At 40.0% G+C, this 20,807-nt stretch overlaps 1 protein-coding gene across 10 annotated transcripts in view; it reads right to left on the bottom strand.

Moving 5' to 3' along the window:
* The window catches only part of LOC149474438 (uncharacterized), a 174,563-nt gene that overhangs the window by 123,877 nt on the left and 29,879 nt on the right, over window positions 1–20,807 (bottom strand). For 4 of the 10 annotated variants that reach the window (XR_016312354.1, XR_016312298.1, XR_016312301.1 and 1 more), the window contains one exon: window positions 16,224–16,299. The exons of the other annotated variants lie outside the window; for them this stretch is intronic. The gene's annotated coding sequence lies outside the window, so the exon portion shown is untranslated. The remainder of the gene's footprint in view (window positions 1–16,223; window positions 16,300–20,807) is intronic. 10 annotated transcript variants of the gene reach the window in all.

Below are 20,807 nucleotides of genomic sequence, written 5' to 3' on the forward strand. Positions count from 1 at the left end.
GATTTTAGTTCCACTTAGAATTTTCACCAGGATTGGCGAACCCTTTCCAGTAGTGCCATAGTTTCCAGAATGTACTGTACTGTCCTTTATGGGAAGCCATGAGATCATCCATGTACATAATGTAATGTACCTTGGCAAACCAAAGATGAAGAATTGGATGGAGGTTTGCTTTTAAGTGCCAACATGCATGCTCTGGCAGCATTTAAGAGGATGGATAAAAAGAGATTTTATTATATGCCATTTTGAAGAGGCTGTTATTTTGCAGAAGAAAAACTGCTGAATCCATTGACATGGAGACACTGTTACCAATGTCTTTCTGCCAGTATAACCAGCAATTTTCAAGTAAATTGAGTAATTTCAGGTAGCTGAATTCAAAAAGGTGTGATTTAAGCCCAGGCCAACAAAAATGTTCAAGACTGCACTCTCTCCCATTTCACAATAGTTGACGCTAAAAGGAAATGTTTTATGGAATACTATTCCAACAAGCGGTATAGCATTTATGGACCAATCCTATATACTGTATATCCATTTAAACAAATATGTATTTTTACGTGAATAAAATTAGAAGAACAGAATCTGGAATAATCAATAAACAAAATGAAAGGAAAAGAATTCTCTGCAGTGGGCCAAACAGAACTTATATAGATGTCGGTGAATGGTTTCTTCTCCCGCAGGGAAAACATTATCAGAGAAAGTAATTCAGCTGAAGAGATCTCCAAAATCTGGGAATTGGTTTTCCTTTTTTTTTGTAAAATTATGCCGATAAATGCTCTAGCTGTCATGTGTCTGTGGTAGTGATCCCTTGTAGATCATCAACGCGGGGTTCCCCAGGGTGTAGCAATCGTTCACACAGATATGGACACGGTCATCCATTTTGCTCCAAACCCTCCATCTTGTATCTCTCTCTCCCTCTTCCCTCATTCCCTCTCTGTTGAGTGACATGTGATCTGGATGAGGCAGAGGTCACAGGCATGAAGGCCCAGCGGGAGAGCTCATGGCTATAAACCCCAATTAGCCTGGCCCCCCGATGTCTGCGAGACTCTGCTTGGAGAAGGATCGTAAAACCATAAACCAGTCCTTCGCTGAGCCTCAAAGACATTCCAGATAAGCCATAAAGCAGACATCACATTCAACATCCACTATCCCCTATGATTACATATCTTGGACTATGAAAGACATACATAAAAGCCAGGCATATATTCAGATCGGTCTCTTAAATACAAGTTGTCTGATATATTACATCCCCTAGCTGACATCAACAGGAGAGCAGAAAATGATATCTCCTTAACCATCCCAGCAGGTATGTCATATTTCATATGTAGACGTTCAGAAGATGATTCTGCATATTAATCTACTAGTGGCAAGGCTGCTAAATGCACCGAGAGTAAGTTATGAACCATGACATCAACTGAGAGGGTTTTTGGTTCTAGCTTGGGTCTCAGCCCCAACACCCCTCGCCAAATGAGGCGATTGGTTCTCTGCTTCAGGGAGAAACCCTGCTGAATTCCTAGAAAAGCTGTTATGCTTGGAGTTAAGCTAAGCTAAGCTGAGTTGAGCTAAGTTGAAGAAATCTCCCTTTTAACACCAGGAACCAACTTTTATTGCACCCTTTTGACCTTTTAGTAATAAATCTTACTTTCTGAAAATGTTGAACTGTTTCTAAAGCTCTTTAATGCAAACTAAGAACCCCTGTCTCTGAAGAGCACTACTGTGTGTTTTAAAACGTCTGCATACATCTGTCTGCGGTGACACTGTGTATACAAACGATTATTCAAACATCATAGTGTTATTGCTAATATTGCCGAGTTTCCTCTTTCTCTGTACAAAAAGGAGGTGGTGGCAGTGTGAAGGGTTAATTGCGTAATTAACCTGACCCAGTAACAATCGCTCCCAGGCTGCCAGTACACAGATTGTGGTCCATTAGCTGGAAAATCTTTGTGCAGGGTGCAGCTGGGAGTGGCATTGTTATGCACGTGACAGCGCGGTTTTAGATTGGTTAGTCCATCGGTCACGAGTTTGGTGAGAAGGGCTGGGGTCTGACACAGTGTTCGTCACACAGGGCACAGAGTCTAAGCCCCAGCCTGCTTCTTGACCAGAGCCCCTGATAGTGGGGATGGACTTGCAGCAAGCTGGAACCAGGTAAGCCCAGCTGAGGACACAGAGAACACTCGCGTGTACTCACGTATGCAGAGTACACCCAGCAGAAAACAAAATAAAATCCAGGAGACAAGCCGAGGTCAGGACAGGTAGCAAACAAGCACAGATGGTGAATGAAGCCAGGGTCATGGATAGTAAGGCACAGGGCACACAAGTAGCAATGAATAGGAGCTCAGAGAACTGTGAAGTTGCTCAGGCAATGTGGGCTAGACTGAGCCTGTCTTGTATAGGCAAGCAAACTAGGAGGCTGGCCAGTAAGTGTTGTTTGAAGGGAAGGTAATAAAACCCGCAGAATAGCAGGCGACGTCCATAGGTGAACACAGCCAAACCACACATATGAAAGGAATCAGGGTAGGAAAAGCACTGCAGCAAAGAAGAAGAATACACAGGTAAGAAACTGCAGGCTAACTTGTTACACCAGCTTTATCTTTAGATTTAGTTAAATGTTATCAGTTCAAGTACTGTATTTGTAGGCGTATAAGATGACTTTTTATACTTAAAAACATACCACAAAAATCGTTTGTTTGGGCCAAGCTGGCTCAAAACGAATGTCCCTAATCTGTCAGCCCGCTGGATATGCGGTAATACTGTATGTACGGTAGCTTTGACTACATACAGTATACTGCGCTGAGCCAAACACGGCGAGCGATGTATTCTATTAATGAATACAAAGCCTGATCGGATTGGCAGAGGTTGTGACATCATCAGTCCGCCTCACAGACTCAGCCAATACGAGCAGGCTTTGTATTCATTAATAGAATACATCGCTCACCGTGATTGGCTCAGCGCGATATACTGTATGTAGCTGAAGCTACAGTACATACAGTATTACCGCACGTCCAGCGGGCTGACAGATTAGTGGGTATATTTAACCTCTTGCCGTCCACCTGCTGTTTATAAACGGCAGGGCGGTGGCAGTCCAGGGGCGGGTTGCCGTTCCTAAACGGCACCCGCCTTTTCTAGCTGTGCGCGCTCCCTAGGAGCGCGCACCACCGCGATCCGGTGTCCGCTGTGTCCTCCGGACACAGTGAAACACCGATCGTCGGACGGGACCTCTGTACGAGGTCCCGGTCATGTGATCACTGATTGGCGAATCAGTGATCACATGCAAAGTAGTAAGCAAGATGTCACTTGTGACATCATTGCTTACTACGTGTGAAATCTGTGAATGATCACAGAGGTCACATGGTACAAGGCTATTCACAACAGCCTTGTACCATGTGACAAGCTGTGACCAATCACAGCTCACTCAGTATTTCTCAATGACTGCAAGAATGCAGACAGAGAGAAAGAGAAATGATTGCTTTTACATCCTATATGGGTGTAAAAGCAATCAGTGTAAAAAAAAAAAAAAAAAATCTTCATCACCCCCCACAAGTAGTACAGTGTCACCATGGTGACACTGTACTGCTAGGGTGACAGTATGTAAAAAAAAAATAAAAATAAAAAATAATAATATAAAAAAAATAAAATAAAAATCTAAAAAAAAATGTTTAAAAATTATAATTTTTGGTTATAAACTAATTTGGATTTTTTTTTTTTTACTAAAAAAATAACGGAATAAATTTTGGCCAAGATTTAGGATGAAATATTATTTATTTGCAAAATTTTATTAAAAAAAACACTTTTTTTCAAAATTTTTGGACTTTTTCATTTACATAGTAAAAAAAATAAAAATCCCAGCGGTGAATAAATACCACCAAAATAAAGCTTTATCTGTCTCAAAAAAATGGTAAAAAATTCATATGGGTACAGTATTGCATGACCGCGCAATTGTCATTCAAAGTGTGATAGCGCTGAAAGCTGAAAATTGCCCTGGACAGGAAGGGGGTAAAAGTGTCCGGACAGAAAGTGGTTAAACAAAATGGCTGGTAGGTAAGACCCCCATAATGGCTCCAGCAAGAAGAAGGAAATATGAAGACAGTTTCAAACTGAAAGCTGTAAACTTTGCCAAGGAACATAAAAACCGTGCTGTTGATGTCAGAGGATGAACATGATGAGGATTTTGAAGGATATTAACTACCAGTCAGTCATAACCATTTTATTTAAAATATTTAAATCAAATCTGATATTTTTTAATGGTGTTGCCTCCGAAGGAGGGTAGTCTTATACGGCAAGTATAACCCAAAAATGTTTTAACTGGAAAATTAGGGGGTCGTCTTATACATCCAGTCACCTTATACGCCGGCAAATATGGTATTCACATGTCTTAAATGTCAGATTTATGGTTGGATGTGTTTAGAGAATATTTCACTGATCCATGGAGTGTCAAATGAGGCAATGTTAATCAGTTCCTGCTCTAGCTGAACCCATAATTCCGTGTCCCTATGTCTACACCACTTAATGAATCTGGCTAAGTGAATGGTGTGGTAATATAACATTGGATCAGGGGAGCCATTGTCATGCTGTAGTTTCATTAACTCAGGCTTGTTTGCCCACAGAAAAATCTATTTGATGGCATGCAAACAAGACTTTTTAGTTTTTATGTCTATATTTTAATTCCAATTTAACAAGGATAAATCTCTTGCCTATGGTAGTGGGCAGACCTGCATTGACCACTGCCAATCAGAGGATCATTGAAATATGCAGGTTATACAATTTTTACTATTGTTCCTCCCCAAGACAACATGTTCTGGAGGTGTCTCTGTTCTCGTCTCCAATATAAACTTGCCAGTTTTATGGGGTGTAGGGTATTCTACAGCAATCAGAAGTTTGGCTGCCCTGAGGAGAACTGAGTTTTCTTTAAAGATTACAAATAAGCTTAGCATATTGTTCTGTAGTATGAGTAGTGGATTGAAGTAAAATGTTTAAAAAAATTCTAACAGGAAAGTTTAAATAGTGGGGCAATACATATTCCAAGGAAGCCATATTTTATTAAAGAATAAGTTCATCTTGGGAACATGTTCCACTTGTTTTTTGGAGCCACTGCCTGCACCGCTGGCTCTAGCGATAGCTAGCGGGGGATCTTCTCACCCCCCCCATCACAATTTAAAGTGTTACTAAACCCACAACAGTAAAATCAGTCTGTATATGCAATAAAGCATGCTTGTCATGCTCACTGTGGAACCTAAGGGGTGTAAAAAGGCTGTTTGTTCCTCTCTTCTCTGATCCTCCCCTTCTTCCACTGTCCCCTAAATATCTCCTGATAGGTTTGGAGTCACTCTGTACATGCTAAGTTTGGTGTGTATTGTTATAGTTTTTTTTTTCTTGGGAGAGTGCATGTGATCAGCACAGGGCCAATCAACTCTGTCCAGACAGAGGTCAGGGGTTCTACATCTTCCTAGAGGAGAATGAAAACTCCTCCTACAAGCTATAACCAGAGCTCTGCTGGACACCGAGAGAAGTCACAAGACTGCTCCAACTGCTGATGAGAAAAGGTATTTAGCAGTTCACATTTTCTAAAATAATTGCACTTCCATGTTCTGTGTACTGTAAGGGACCAGATAGAGTGAATGCAGAGTCCTGGGTTTAGTAACACTTAAAAAAAAAGTGTTTTCTATGCTCCAGGTAAAAACAATAAAAATGCACATATTTTTTACCTGCAAATATAGCACATATTTTTTACCTGCAAAAAGATGTGCTATCATTTTTTTTTTTTTAAAGGCGAACTTATCCTTTAAAGTGAATATTACCATTTCTCAAGCACGTATAGTGGTACCTTTGTATTCTGCTCCATCAGCTGTTTTAGGTGCACTCCTTATTTCCCAGAAATGTACCGACAAAATATTGTTTGCTTATACTGTATGTAAATGGGGTCTTGTCATAAAAAAAACAGAATACACTAGAAATGGGAGTTTAAAGGTGCCTAGCAATATAACCATAATAATATACACCGCTATTAAAATTATACAAATTTATTCACAAAGTATTAAAAGTACAATGTATTAGTGCCACACATGGCTTGTTTACAGATCCCCAATGTATTGACATTAAAAAGCACTTGTTTCACAGTATAACATTGGCTTTTCTACTCTACTCTTATAATCTATTCATCCTTTTTTTTAGTCACATCAAATGACTACAATTGGCCCTCTGTTATTATGGGTGATGTTTCCCATGGCCCCTTATGGTTATCAGGTCAGGAAAGTGGGAGGAAATTGCAGGGTGGTTGTGCATGTAAGATCTTCCCATGTCATGTGACTTGCTGAAGGTTAGACCAGTGAATATTGGAGAGGATATATTTTCTATATCCAATATGGCCAAATGATGACTTCCAATTATACTGAAAATTATACCGCCCACCACAGGAGGGGGTTCTCAACAGAGGGACTGTAATGGTAGGAATGTGTTTTACTGAATTCTTGCCCCTGCCTTGCCCATGGAAACACATATACTACAAGATGGTTTATTGGGTGCTTTAAGGTGGGTTTTTGTTTAGTCTTGCTTATGGATCATTAGTGCTGTGTTCTCAATTACTGTTTTGAATAGGTGGGTACTTTTGAGATATGATTAAGATATGTAGTTACATCTTGCTTTAAGGGGAGCCCCTATGGGATGCACATATGCATTACAGTGGCAACATGGAAGGGATAGTAATGATTTATTGTCTATATAGATACTGTATCTAAGAGGACATCCGCTAATGTTCTAGGTTGTGATATGCAGCTACTATATAACCTATCTATTGTTGGACAATAGAAGAGAGCTAAAAGAATGGTATAATTTATTTCACATTGAAGGTATACCCTCTGGGACCCCTCCAAGTGGTATGTATATTTACCATTTAATTGTAGGTCCCCATAAGATGTGCATTGTGGTGTGGTGGTGGTCCCCAGGTTCCTGACTATGGTTCACAATAAATAGTACTCTATATAATGTAAATCACATGCACTGTTGTTATATCATATATTTATTGGATGAGGTTTTTATCTCTATACTTTAGTTTCGAAGAGCCTGAGGATGTGGGAAATTTGGAGCCCATGAAACAGGTTGCAACATACAGTGAGGAACAGAAGTATTTGAACACCCTGTGATTTTGCAAGTTCTCCCACTTAGAAATCATGGAGGGGTCTGAAATTCACATTGTAGGTGCATTCCCACTCTGAGAGACAGAATTTAAAAAAAAAAAAATTCAGGAAATCACATTGTATAATTTTTAAAAAATGTATTTGTCTTGCACTGCTGAATATAAGTATTTGAACACCTGAGAAAATCAGTGTTAATATTTGGTACAGAAGCCTTTGTTTGCAATTACAGAGGTCAAACGTTTCCTGTAGTTCTTGACCAGGTTTGCACACACTGCAACAGGGATTTTGGCCCACTCCTCCACACAAATCTCCTCTAGATCTGTCAGGTTTCGGGGCTGTTGCTGAGCAACATGGAGTTTCAGCTCCCTCCAAAGATGTTCTATTGGATTTAGGTCTGGAGACTGGCTAGGCCACTCCAGAACCTTGATATGCTTCTTACGGAGCCACTCCTTGGTTATGCTGGCTGTGTGCTTCGGGTCGTTGTAATGTTGGAAGACCCAGCCACGACCCATCTTCAATGCTCTGACTGAGGGAAGGAGGTTGTTGCTCAAAATCTCACAATAAATGGCCCCATTCATCCTCTCCTTAATACAGTGAAGTCATCCTGTCCCCTTCGCAGAAAAGCACGCCCAAAGCATGATGTTACCACCCCCATGCTTCACAGTAGGGATGGTGTTCTTGGGATGCAACTCATCCTTCTTCTTCCTCCAAAGACGATGAGTGAAGTTTAGACCAAAAAGTTCTACTTTGGTCTCATCTGACCACATGACTTTCTCCCATGCCTCCTCTGGATCATCCAGATGGTCATTGGCAAACTTCAGACGGGCCTGGACATGTGATGACTTGAGCAGGAGAACCTTCTGTGCAATGCATGATTTGAAACCATGACGGCGTAGTGTTCTACCGACTGTGACCTTTGAAACTATGGTCCCAGCTCTCTTCATGTCATTGACCAGCTCCTCCCTTGTAGTTCGGGGCTGATTCCTCACCTTTCTTATCATCAGTGATACCCCACGAGGTGAGATCTTGCATGGAGCCCCAGTCCAAGGGAGACTGACAGTCGTCTTTAGCCTCTTCCATTTTCTAACAATTGCTCCAACAGTTGATCTATTTTCACCAAGCTGCTTGGCAATTGCCCCGTAGCCCTTTGCAGCCTTGTGGAGGTCCACAATTTTGTCTCTGGTGTCTTTTGACAGCTCTTTGGTCTTGCCCATGGTAGTAGTTAGCGTCTGACTGACTGTGGGGTGGACAGGTGTCTTTAAAGAGCTGAGACAGGTGCTACTAAGTTAGATTAATGAGTGGAGTAGAGGTGGACTTTTTAAAGGCACAGTAACAGGTCTTTGAGAGCCAGAATTCTTGCTGTTTCTTAGGTGTTCAAATACTTATGATCAGCAGCGCAAGACAAAAAAATTCTTTAACCACCTCCCGCCCGCCATATAGTCCAATGATGGGCGCAAGGTGGTTCTCTCGTTCTCATAGGACGTCATATGACGTCCTGCCATTCTCACCGCGCATGCACGGCTCAGGGAGTGCGCAGCGTGGCGATCGGCGGTGCTGATCACATGTAAACAGGGAAATGCCGGTTATCGGCATTGCTCTCCTCTCGAGCTGTCACGCTGACAGCTCGAGAGGAGAGGAGAGCCGGTAATCGGCTTTCCGCGGAGGGGACATCTACACTGATCATCAGGGCACTGATGATCAGTGTGCCCTCATGGTCAGTGTGGCCCCAGAAGTGCCACCTGTCAGAGTCCATCAGTGCCAGCTGAACAGTGCCACGTGCCAGTGCCCATCAGTGCCACATATCAGTGCCTACCAGTGCACATCAATGCCACAAATCAGTGCCCATCTGAGCTGCCCTTCAGTGTCACCCATCAGTGCCAGTCAGTACCACCTATCAATGCCAATCAGTGCCACCTATCAGTGCTGCCAATCAGTGCCAGTCAGTGTCGCTTATCAGTGCCAGTGCGCCTAACAGTGCCAGTCAGTGCCGCCTAACAGTGCCAGTCAGTGCCGCCTAACAGTGCCATATATCCGTGCTATATATCAGTGCTGCCTTTCAGTGACCATCAGTGATGCCTGTCAATGCCCATCAGTGCCACCTACCAGTGCCTCCTCATCAGTGCCACCTATCAGTGTCCATCAGTGCATCTTATCAGTGCCCATCACTACAGCCTGATTAGCGTACATCAGTGAAGGAGAAAAATCACTTATTTACAAAATTTTATAACAAAAACTAAGAAAAAAACTTTTTTTTTCAAATTTTTCAGTGGTTTTTGGTTTGTTTAAGAAAAAATAAAAAACCCAGAGGTGATTAAATACCACCAAAATAAAGCTCTATCTATCACAAAAAAATGATAAAAATTTCAAATGGGTACAGTGTTGCATGACAGCGTAATTGTCATTCAAAGTGTGACAGCGCTGAAAGCTGGAAATTGGCCTGGGCAGGGAGGGGGTATAAGTGCCTGGTAGGCTAGTGGTAAAAATCATACAATGTGATTTCCTGAATTTTTTTTTTAATTCTGTCTCTCAGAGTGGGAATGCACCTACAATGTGAATTTCAGACCCCTCCATGATTTCTAAGTGGGAGAACTTGCAAAATCGCAGGGTGTTCAAATACTTCTGCTCCTCACTGTAACTGCTGAGATCACAACTGCTACTGTCATCTAGGATCTTGAGGTCATCTGATGTGACTATAATAAAGGATGTAAATATTTTCAGAGTAGGGTGGAAAAAATACTGTGAAACAAGTGTTTTGTTTTTTTTTTAAATATCAATACATTGTGGATCTGTAAATAGGCCACACGTGGCACTAATGCTTTATACTTTTAGTTTGTGAATTAAATTATATAATATTATAGGTATATTAGGCACCTTTAAAGTCCCATTTCTAGTGTATTATTCTGTTTATATTTAAAGGGATGTTGATGCTTTTCTGTGTAGTTCTGGCAGTATATATTATATACTATAGTATATATTAAGCGTTAATGAGTCTTGTTATCAAAAGTTGATAGTAAAGGCCTTGCCTCCATTAAAAACCGCCTCTACTGAACGAGGGTCCCACAGGAAGTGCTGATTGTCTCTGATGTGAGAGCTTTGGCTGAATCCTGACATCACCTTCTCCATGCTGTGCACGATGGCAGTATCCAATGGGCCAATAACTAGGAATATGATGTAGACTGAAGAAGAGTTTTTCTTCATTGACTATTTGGAATTTGTTTGCAAGCTAAATATACTATATTTGGATTTAGTCTCTGTAAACAGTGGCAATCGAAAGGACTACTTTAGGCTTGGTTCACACTGCCGTGACTTGGGATCCGACTTGGGGCCCCATGTTAGTCAATAAGAGCTGTCTTAATTAGCACTACTGAAGTCGCTCCAACTTTAGAAAAGATTCCTGTACTACTTCAAGGCAACTTCTATCCGGCTTGTGCCCATAGACTTTGATGGAAGTTGCCTTCAAGTCGGATCCTCATCTATATTGATGTGATTTGGATCCAACATTACAGGCATTCCCTGAAAGTTGCTTCAGTGTTCATTAAAACTAGTACTCAAGTCACCTGGCGAAGTTGCACTGCAGGCCGCACTAGTGTGAACCGAGACTTAAAGTTTCTTTCTTAAAAACTTTCTTTTTTGCATAGGAGCTGGGAGGGTTTTGAACCCTCATCATGATTTATTTCCATTTAGAGATATTTCCTCTGCCTTCCTGTCCTGCTGAAACATTTTACTCACTAGCTAATGATCCTGTTAATCTAGATTCAACAGAGCAAAAATTCCTTTAATATTAAATATTCTTTGGCAACCATACTTTATCTTGTTTTATCAATTTATAGTAGGTACAAAAAATATACCCTTGAATTTGTTAAACCAAAATAGCCTGTTTTCCAAACATTATGCCTATCTTTAGTAAATTATATTGTCTTTGAATTTATTTAGGTGTGGTGACCTGTAATTATCGCTGTACTTGCATGGCACCACCTAAGCAGAAAACAATGCTATAATGAGAAACTATGTTTTTGTTAAAGAAAGGGAAAAGAGAATATCTTAAAATAAAATGGCACAGGCTGAAGAAATGAACATTAAAGGAAAGACTATATCTGGAATAAGTTATAGTGAACAAGAAACATCTGTTAAAACAAAGCAAATTAGCCATTTTCCTTCATAGCAGAGTAAACGAAAGTGGAGGAAAGCAAAAGAATGAAATAAAAATAGAATTTACCAGGAAAGTCGAGTTTAGACTCAGCACGCAAAGCAAACATTTAGTGCTACAGCCACAACCAGTTCACTCTATTCCTACACACCAGTGAAGGTCCTGGAAGGGTCACATTTACAGTAAAATGACCTTCCTCAGTATAGGTTAAGCTAAAGATCTATGAAGGTGTTGATATGGCACTGAAAGATGAAGGACCATTAATGCTAATGCTCTCTGTGGGAGTAAAACAAGGTTTACTTAGCATCTTCTGTAGTATCCCTGGGTTCATGGTACTTGGTGATGCATGGCTTATATTCTTGTGTCAATGAAGTAACTGTCCAGTGTCTCCAGATGTTAAATCTATCTGAGGATGATTCAGTGTGTAAACAGTTCAACAGTCCTTGTCAACGGTTCTTAATACACAATGTGCAGTATTGTACAGTCAAACAGAGGCATCCATTGACAACTACAACAAGATATGAATACATAGTTATGCCCGCACAAAAATGTGTAAATTTATGTTTCCGTAAATATAAAATGTTTTTGTAATACCATTGAGTTAGCTAAATGGCTTAAAAAGTGTTAAGTGAGCTTATCATTAACATTCATAAATCATGGTACATGTAAAAGGAAAAGTGTCTAATTTTTGCCATAAATAGTAGACTAAACACTGTTCCATTGAGTCCCCAAACATTTGAAATCTTGTGGACTTGAATTGCTGTGATTTGCCTGTAAAACAGACATTCCTCAATGCACACTTGTGGGATTTCTCTGTGCCTCTCTTCATTGATACCATTATGCTGCTGTATAAAACATGGTGGCCTTCAGTCAGATCCAATCAATGTAATCAAGTACATAGCCAAAGTACACAAGTAGCATCCATTTGGTTGTGCCTGTAGATTCAGAACTCAAGAATAAGATAGGGATAAATAATTTTAAAACAACATTGTCACTAAATTAGAAAGTAAAAAAAAAATATAATACAATAAGATCTACTGTTCTGCCACTCGTGCCACCAATCTTCACTCTCTACAAGAGCTATGATGCCTAGGAAATCCTCTTTATCTGGCGCAATTCTGAAAGTGTTGAATGCCTGCCTCCCCTCCACCAAGCACTGAGCGGCCTTCTGCCAACCCCTTTGTCAATACTGTGTCTTGTGGAGGCAACAAAAGGAACCACAGCACTCAAAAGAGGGTCCAGACGTCAGAATAGCTGCACCATACCTTCTAAAAGAGCATCGAACAACAGGTGGAGGGACAGGTAAGTAGAATGTATCTTCTATCTATACTCCTCTCTCTGTTCACTTTCTTATTTAATTACATGTTGCTTTAAGTAACTCTTTATGACAGGTTTGATTTAACTGCTATATGTTACTCCATTCAAGAATAAGAACTCCTTACTAAATGCTTTAGCCCCTCTTTTTCCCTGCAGAGGGTTTTTAATAATCATAATGACAATTATGTGATAACGATCTCGATCATCAAACTTCTAAAATGGGCTTATATAAATGACAAAGTATCTGAACAATTTATTTTTTCATGTATCCCTGGCTTTACTGAAGAGACGGTTTCACTTACTTAGTTCCTAGAAGCCAGTTTATGCATATTAGACGCAATTGTACTAGACAGTTGCATTTTTCTGTACAAGCAGAGGTTATGAAAGAACGATTTATAGAGAAGGGTTTAAACATTGATACTTTAGAGAAAACTATTATTTCTGCTAATGAAATGGACAGAGATTGTCTTTGGTCGTGAGACCTCATCAAGAGAATTATACTGTGGATGATTTTCTTGGACTTTTGTCCCAACAATTGGCTGTGAAAAAATTATCGCCAGACATAGTGGCAAAGCTAGATATTCCTTCACTAGGGCAAAGACTCAGTTCGCCACCTACCCCCAACCCAATAGAAGTTCTCCATTCACACACTCCCAGCCCCCTGCTCAGAGAGAGAAGTTCAAGTGTAATAAATAAATAAGCCACATGAAGGTAATAATAATATATATATTAATCACTTCAAAGTTTGGCTGTACAGTTATGTTCAAAATAATAGCAGTGTGTTGAAAAAAGTGAATAAAGCTCCAAATCCTTCTAACAGCTTTTTTTTCCATACACACAAATGCATTGGGAACACTACACATTCTATTCCAAATCAAAACATGAAGAAAAATATATCAAATTTGTGTTGTTCCTCTAAAAAAATTGAAGAAAAGTGAATATTAGACTATTCAAAAAAATAGCAGTGTTTGTATTCTTCTTTACAAACTCAAACATTCACTATATAAACTGAAAAATGTTTGAAGATTTTGCTTTCCTTTGAATCACTTAATATTTAGTTGTAGAAGCACTGTTTCTGAGAACTGCTGTACATCTGTGTTGCATGGAGTCAACCAACTTCTAGCACCTGTGAACAGGTATTCCAGCCCAGGATGATTGGACTACATTCCACAGTTCTTCTCTATTTCTTGGTTTTGCCTCAGAAACTGCATTTTTGATGTCACCCCACAAGTTTTCTATTGGGTTAAGATCCGGGGATTGGGCTGGCCACTCCATAACGTCAATCTTGTTGGTCTGGAACCAAGATGTTGCACGTTTACTGGTGTGTTTGGGGTCGTTGTCTTGTTGGAACACCCATTTCAAGGGCATTTCCTCTTCAGCATAAGGCAGCTTGACCTCTTCAAGTATTCTGATGTATTCAAACTGATCCATTATCCCTGGTATGCGATAAGTAGGCCCAACACCGTAGTATGAGAAACATCCCCATATCATGATTCTTGCGCAACCATGCTTCACTGTCTTCACAGTGTACTGTGGCTTGAATTCAGTGTTTGGGGGTCGTCTGACAAACTGTCTCCGGCCACTAGACCCAAAAAGAACAATCTTACTTTCATCAGTCCACAAAATGTTGTGCCATTTCTCTTTAGGCCAGTCAATGTGCTCTTTGAAAAATTGTAACCTCTTCAGCACGTCTTTTTTTCAACAGTGGGACTTTGCGGGGGCTTCTTGCAGATAGCTTGGCTTCACATAGGCGTCTTCTAATTGTAACAGTACTCACAGGTAACTTTAGACCTTCTTTGATCTTCCTGGAGCTGATTTGTTGGCTGAGTCCTTGCCATTTTGGCTATTCTTCTATCCATTCGAATGGTAGTTTTTCGCTTTCGTCCACGTCTTTCAGGTTTTGGTTGCCATTGTAAAGCATTTGCGATCATTTTAGCTGAGCAGCCTATCATTTTCTGCACTTCTTTATATGTTTTCCCCTCTCCAATCAACTTTTTAATCAAGGTACGCTGTTCTTCTGAACAATGTCTGGAACTACCCATTTTCCTCAGAATTTCAGAGAGAAATGGACTGTAACCAGCATGTACAACATTTGCTGCCTTCCTTAAATAAGGGCAATAATTGCCACCTGTTTTTCAAATGAATGACCTCCCTAATAGAACTCCTCACTGCTATTATTTTGAACATGCCCCTTTCAATTAGTGATTCAATTACACAGAATCAGCAGCATGCATGTCATGACTGTTGGATTTCTATTACTCTACTACACCTGCTAGTAAATTATTTGTCATGTAGAAATATAATTTCTACCAAAAACAGTGATTGATCTGGTTAGTGATGTCTGACTGCTATTATTTTAAACACAACTGTATGTAGGTTAGTATATGGGCACTATGCATAAATGAGTGCCCTGTGCATAGGTTGTATATTTGTGCTACTATGTATTAAGGGTGTTAAATGTATTGAATAGGTGCACTGTGCATGGAATGTATTAGTACTGTATATGGGGTATATTTGGCTTCCTGTGAATGCAGCTCAGGTCAGTGAGTGGATGTACAGGAGTATCAGTAGAGTTACAGAGTTATCAGTGGATGTACGAGGGGCATCAGTAGAGTTACAGGGGAATCAGTGGATGTACAAGGGTATCAGTGGAAGCCCAGGGGTATCAGCGGATGTACAAGAGGTAACAGTAGAGGTGTATCAGTGGATATATGAGGGGTATCAGAAGAGGTAGAGGGGTATCAGTGGATGTACAAGGAGTATAGGTAGAATTACAGGGGTATCGGTGGATGTATGAAGGGTATCAGAGTTACAGAGGTATCAGTGGATGCACAGGGGTATCAGTAGAATTACAGGGGTATCAGTGGATGTATGATGGGGTATCAGTAGCGATAGAGGGGTACCTGTGGATGTATGAGAGGTATCAGTAGGGGTACAAGGGATATAAGTGGATGAACAAGGGATATCAGAGGATGTATGAGGGGTATCAGTGGATGTACAAGGGGTATCAGAAGTGGTACAGGGGGTATCAGTGAATGTACAGGTAGCCCCTCTCCAGTTGGCGCCTGGGGAACATGCCTCCCTAGACCCGTCACCTCCCCAGTTTAAGCCCTGCCCAGAAATTGGCATCTTTTGCAGAATGAGAAGGTTTGGGACCTAAGTTACCGTCTAAACCCCAGGTCATTTATTGGGGAGTATTCTCTCTAAAAGACAGGGGAAAGGGCATATTCAGACACTCTTGATTAGAAACTGTGACAGCTCCCTCAGCTCTTTTAACCCCCATTGCACAGGTAGATTATGTGGTGGGGTGCATGGGCGCTAGAGATTTTACCTAACAGGAGAAGAATCAGAGCAATGGACACATTCTATTGACTGTAAGTTATGTTCTCTGTACTGATTTTTTTGTTTTTTGTTTTGGCCGCACTTAAGCTTTAAGTAAAATAATGTCATGTCACTATAAAAGATTATATTGACTATCAAATGAATAATCACATTCTTAATTAGTAAACAATACATTTAATTGAAAGTGTATGTGTGCTGTGAGATTTTGTTCTCTCTGTTTTTAGATTTTTTTAAAGGTGTAAAAAAGGGATTAAATTTCAGTTCCAAAATATGTGCGTTGACATAAAACAAACCTCCTTTTAAATCTGCTTTCTTGATAGTGGTTCCAGTAATGCTATCCCTGGCTGGCACAGATTAGTCAGTCTGACCCTGAAACACAGACAGAATAGACATTTATTATCCTTTATCTACTCCCTTTCCCCTTGTGCAGCTAAATACAGTTTTTTTTTAAATTAAAGTATATGGAGAACTCATCCCCAGTGATCCTCACATACTATATAAATGTTTACTACTGTAGCCTTCTTTTTTTTGGGGGGGGGGTATGAGAAATGACCTTCCCCAAACAGGATATTGCACTAAACCTGTAGGTTGATAAGAGAACCAGGACCATCTCTAAGTGGAAGAGTGGGTTTGATAATAAAGTTGGTAGTAGCTCCACCCAGAACAGGGCCTCTGTGCACAGAGAGGATTCCCTTACTGGGAAATTAAGAAGTAATCTAATCAAAGTAATTGGAAGCTGAAGAACTACAGTATCCAGCTTATAACATTAACCATAATTATATAGATGCACACCAGTATAGAAATAGTGCAAGCTTTATATAACCACATCAGCTCCCGAAGATTTACTCCCTTTCATGACCAGGCCACTTTTTGCTATTCGGCGCAGCACTATTTCAACTGGGAATTGCGCGATCATGCAATGCTGTACCCAAACAAAATTTATGTCCTTTTTTTCACATAAATAGAGCTTTCTTTTGGAGGTATTTTATCACCACTGGGTTTTTTTTGTGTGATATAAATGAAAAAGACCGAATATTTTGAAAAAAACAATATTTTCTACTTTTGGTTATTAAAAATATCCAATAAACTCAAAGTTAGTCATAAATTTAGGCCAACATGTATTCTGCTACATGTCTTTGGAAAAAAATTCCAATACGTGCATATTATTTGGTTTGTGTGAAAGTTATAGCGTCTAAAAACTATGGTATATATGTTGGAATTTACACAGCCTTTACTTTCTGACTGCCTATTGCATTTCTTGAGATGCTAAAATGCCAGGGCAGCACAAAAACCCAATCAAAAAAATTTGCGTTTGAAAAATTACCACGCAAATACTGCATAACAAAAATTTTATTTACCATTTTATTCTCCAGGGCCTCTGCTTTAAAAAATATATATAATGTCTGGGGGCCATTTTCTTGCAAAAACAGTTTTTTCTATGTAAACAAAAAGTGTCAGTAAAGGCTTTGCCTTCAAATGGTTAGCAGAGTGGCTGATGTGTAGCATAAGCTTTTAGCGTTGGTCCTGAAATGCCAGGATAGTTGAAGAAACCCCCCCAATGAACCCTTTTTGGAAAGTAGACACCCCAACGAATTTGCTGAGAGGCATGTTGAGTCCATGGAAGATTGTATTTTTTGCAACAAAGTTTTGGAAAATTACAATTTTTTTTCTTTTACAGAAAGTTTTCAGTTAACTTATATATGGCTCACTCATGCCATGGGAATATATGAAATAACACCTCAAAACACATTCTGCTACTTCTCCCGAGTATGGGGATACCATATGTGAAAGACCTTTTGGAAGCCTAGCCACATACAGGCCCCCCAAAAGCCAATGACCACCTTCAGGCTTTCAAAGGGAATGTACTGTATTTCCTCATATCACTTCCCCGCTACCTATTACAGTTTCAGAGGGCACAAAATGCCAGGATAGTACAAACACCCCCTTTCCATACCCCTTTTTGGAAATTAGACACCCCTAGGAATTTGATAAGAGCCATGGGGAGTATTTTGCAGATATAATTTTTGTCACAGGGTTTTGAAAAAAAAATAAAAATTTTATTTTCTTTCTTCATTTTCCAAAAAATCGTGGCAACAAATGAGATCTGCTAAATACTCACCATGCCTCTCAGAAAATACCTTGGAGTGTCTACTTTCCAAAAAAGGGTCATTTGGTGGGGGTGCTTCTACTATCCTGGCATTTCAGGGCCAACACTAGAAGCTTATGCCACACATCACCCACTCTTCTAACAACGTGAAGACAAAGCCTTAACTGACACTTTTTGTTTACATGAAAAATGGGTATTGAAATTTTTATGTGATGCAGTATTTGCGCCGTGATTTTTCAAACGCTAAATTTTTTAAAAAAATACACTTTTTTGAATTTTAAAGCACAAAAACAATATATTGACAAATTGTTTGCTAAACTATAAAAGGTGTTACGCTAAGTAAATAGATACCAAACATGACATGCTTTAAAATTGCGCACGCCCATGGTGACAAAATACATACATTTTAAATATAGATAAGCAACGTTTTAAAAGTCTTTGAAGGTCAACACTTTATACAGTATTTACACAGGAGGACTAGTGCTTGAATAACTGCCCTCGACCTGACGTTTGAGGTGATACCTTACATGCATGGTGCAATCTCTGTTTACATACTGACACTCAACCGACACTTGCGTACGCCTTTCCACACAAGCACAGGGCGGGTGGGTGAGGGGTTGATTTTTTGTTTTCTTTATTTTTACACTGTCTCTCTTTTTTTTTTTCTTTGGATCACTTTTATTGTTATCACAGGGAATGTAAATATCCCCTGTGATAGCAATAGGCAGTGACAGGTACTCTCTTCTGAGAAATCTGCAGTCTATAAGACATTAGATCTCTCTCCAAGGTTGGTGTGATCAGCTGCTTTCCCAATTGTAAAATGGCCCTTTTTATATCAGCGAAATCGAACTGATGAAATGCTCGTAGCTTACGATTTCCTAGACTATAGAGACGATTGGCCCCATTCGGGGCTCAAATCAGTCTCCAATCAGGTCTATAGTCAGCTGGCAGAAACGAATATGCAGTTATTGGGATTTGTTTTACCAAAGACATGTAGCAAAATAAATTTTGGCTTAAATGTCGAAATTTGAGTTTATTGGAAATTTATTTTATGACAGAAATGAAAAAATATTTTTTTTCCCAAAATTTTGGGTTTTTTTTGCTTATAGCGCAAAAAATAAAAAATCGAGAGGTGACCAAATACCAACAAAAGAAAGTTCTATTTGTGTGAAAAAAATGGAGTTTGAGTTTGAGTACAGCTTTGCTTGACTGCGCAATTACCAGTTGAAATAGTGTAGCACGGTATAGCAAAAAATGGCCTAATCAGGAATGGGGGTAAATCCTCTGGAGGGCAAGTGGTTAATGACTTGCTGTTAGGTTGTAAAGTGAAATGTTACTCTGGTTTTCCTAGTGTTCATCTTTAGTAGTCATTGTCCTAATCTAACAATGAACCACTAAAAGCTAAACTTTAGGTGAAATAAACAACAGTTATGCAGATGTTACAAATATTTAGCAGTCTTTCAATTCTCCAAAACTTTGAGATTGTAGAAGAGAAGAAATCCTTTCTCAGGAAGTGCCCCCTTGCTGTGGTGTAAGGATACCATACTTGGTGGCCATTCTAGCTGTGCAGTATAGAATGGCTGAGGATACTCAGAACCAGACAGTATGGAAATACAGTAGGCTGTCATTTAAATGCATGCTCTCAAAAGTAAATGTTATGAAAGCCCCAAATGGTAAGATTGGAGCTTTCATGCCCTTCGCTCCTAGCGTTTAATGCCTAAAATGACCTTGCAGGTGGCAAATAGCAGCTACACAGACTTAGATGGAGTACCAGCCAATGGTTATGTAAAACTGGGCAAAGATTTTACCAAAAGTGAGACAGAAGCATAGTCAGGGAATGTAGCCAGAGACCCTTTCCAAGTGGAACCAGAGCCAAGTGCTATCACTAGAGTGAGAAATAAAGGTAAAGGAAACACAGCAGGATTCAGGATAGGTGAACTACAATTACAATGAAATCAAACAAATTCAGCAACTGGGGTAAGTCCAATACACAGTAAACAGTTGCAAGCTGACAAATTCTATAACACAGGACACCATAAGGTCATTAACCACTTGCCAGCTACCCACAGTAATTTTACTGCGGGTGGGTGGTACATGCAGGCGGAATCACGTACTTGTATGTCATTGTGTCTGCTCCAGTTTAGCTCATCAAGCCACCCCCCTATGATTGCAGCCCCCTGGGATTGTGTGATTGCTATGTGATTACAAGATCACAATGTTACCAAAGCTATTATGAATGAATCTCATTCATAACAGCTCTGCTTCCTATACTAGTGAGCTGTGATTGACCACATGTACCTGGAACAATCACAGCATACTGTACCATGTGAATAGCTGTGGCCAATCAGAGATCACTAGTAATCACAGCTGTTATGAATGAAGATTAAAAAAAACATATTTAAAACATTCAGCCCTGGTTCACACTAATGTGGTATGGGAAATGCAGCAACTCCTGTGCATTCGCATGATGTCCATGCGATCTGGTCCGGGTGTCAATGTTAAATTAATGACGCTCCAAAACAGATCGCAAAACGCCGTGCAATTACCAGAATTTGCATTACATGGGTGCTCATGTGAATCAGGTGTGGGAAAAAACCCTTTTTGGTGGGGATGCAATGTGATTTGAGCCATACAAAATGTATGGCTCAAATCGCACCGCACAGACATCGCATGTGATTTGCACAGGAATGCGGTGCGGTTCCTGTGCGAATCACATGCGATGTGCTGCGCCGCATTAGTGTGAACCAGGACTTAATAAAAACGTATTTTA

The sequence above is a fragment of the Staurois parvus genome, unplaced genomic scaffold (genome assembly GCF_062004578.1).
Source record: "Staurois parvus isolate SC_StPar_1 unplaced genomic scaffold, SC_StPar_1.0 ptg000004l, whole genome shotgun sequence".
In the NCBI taxonomy this organism is placed as follows: Eukaryota; Metazoa; Chordata; class Amphibia; order Anura; family Ranidae; genus Staurois; species Staurois parvus.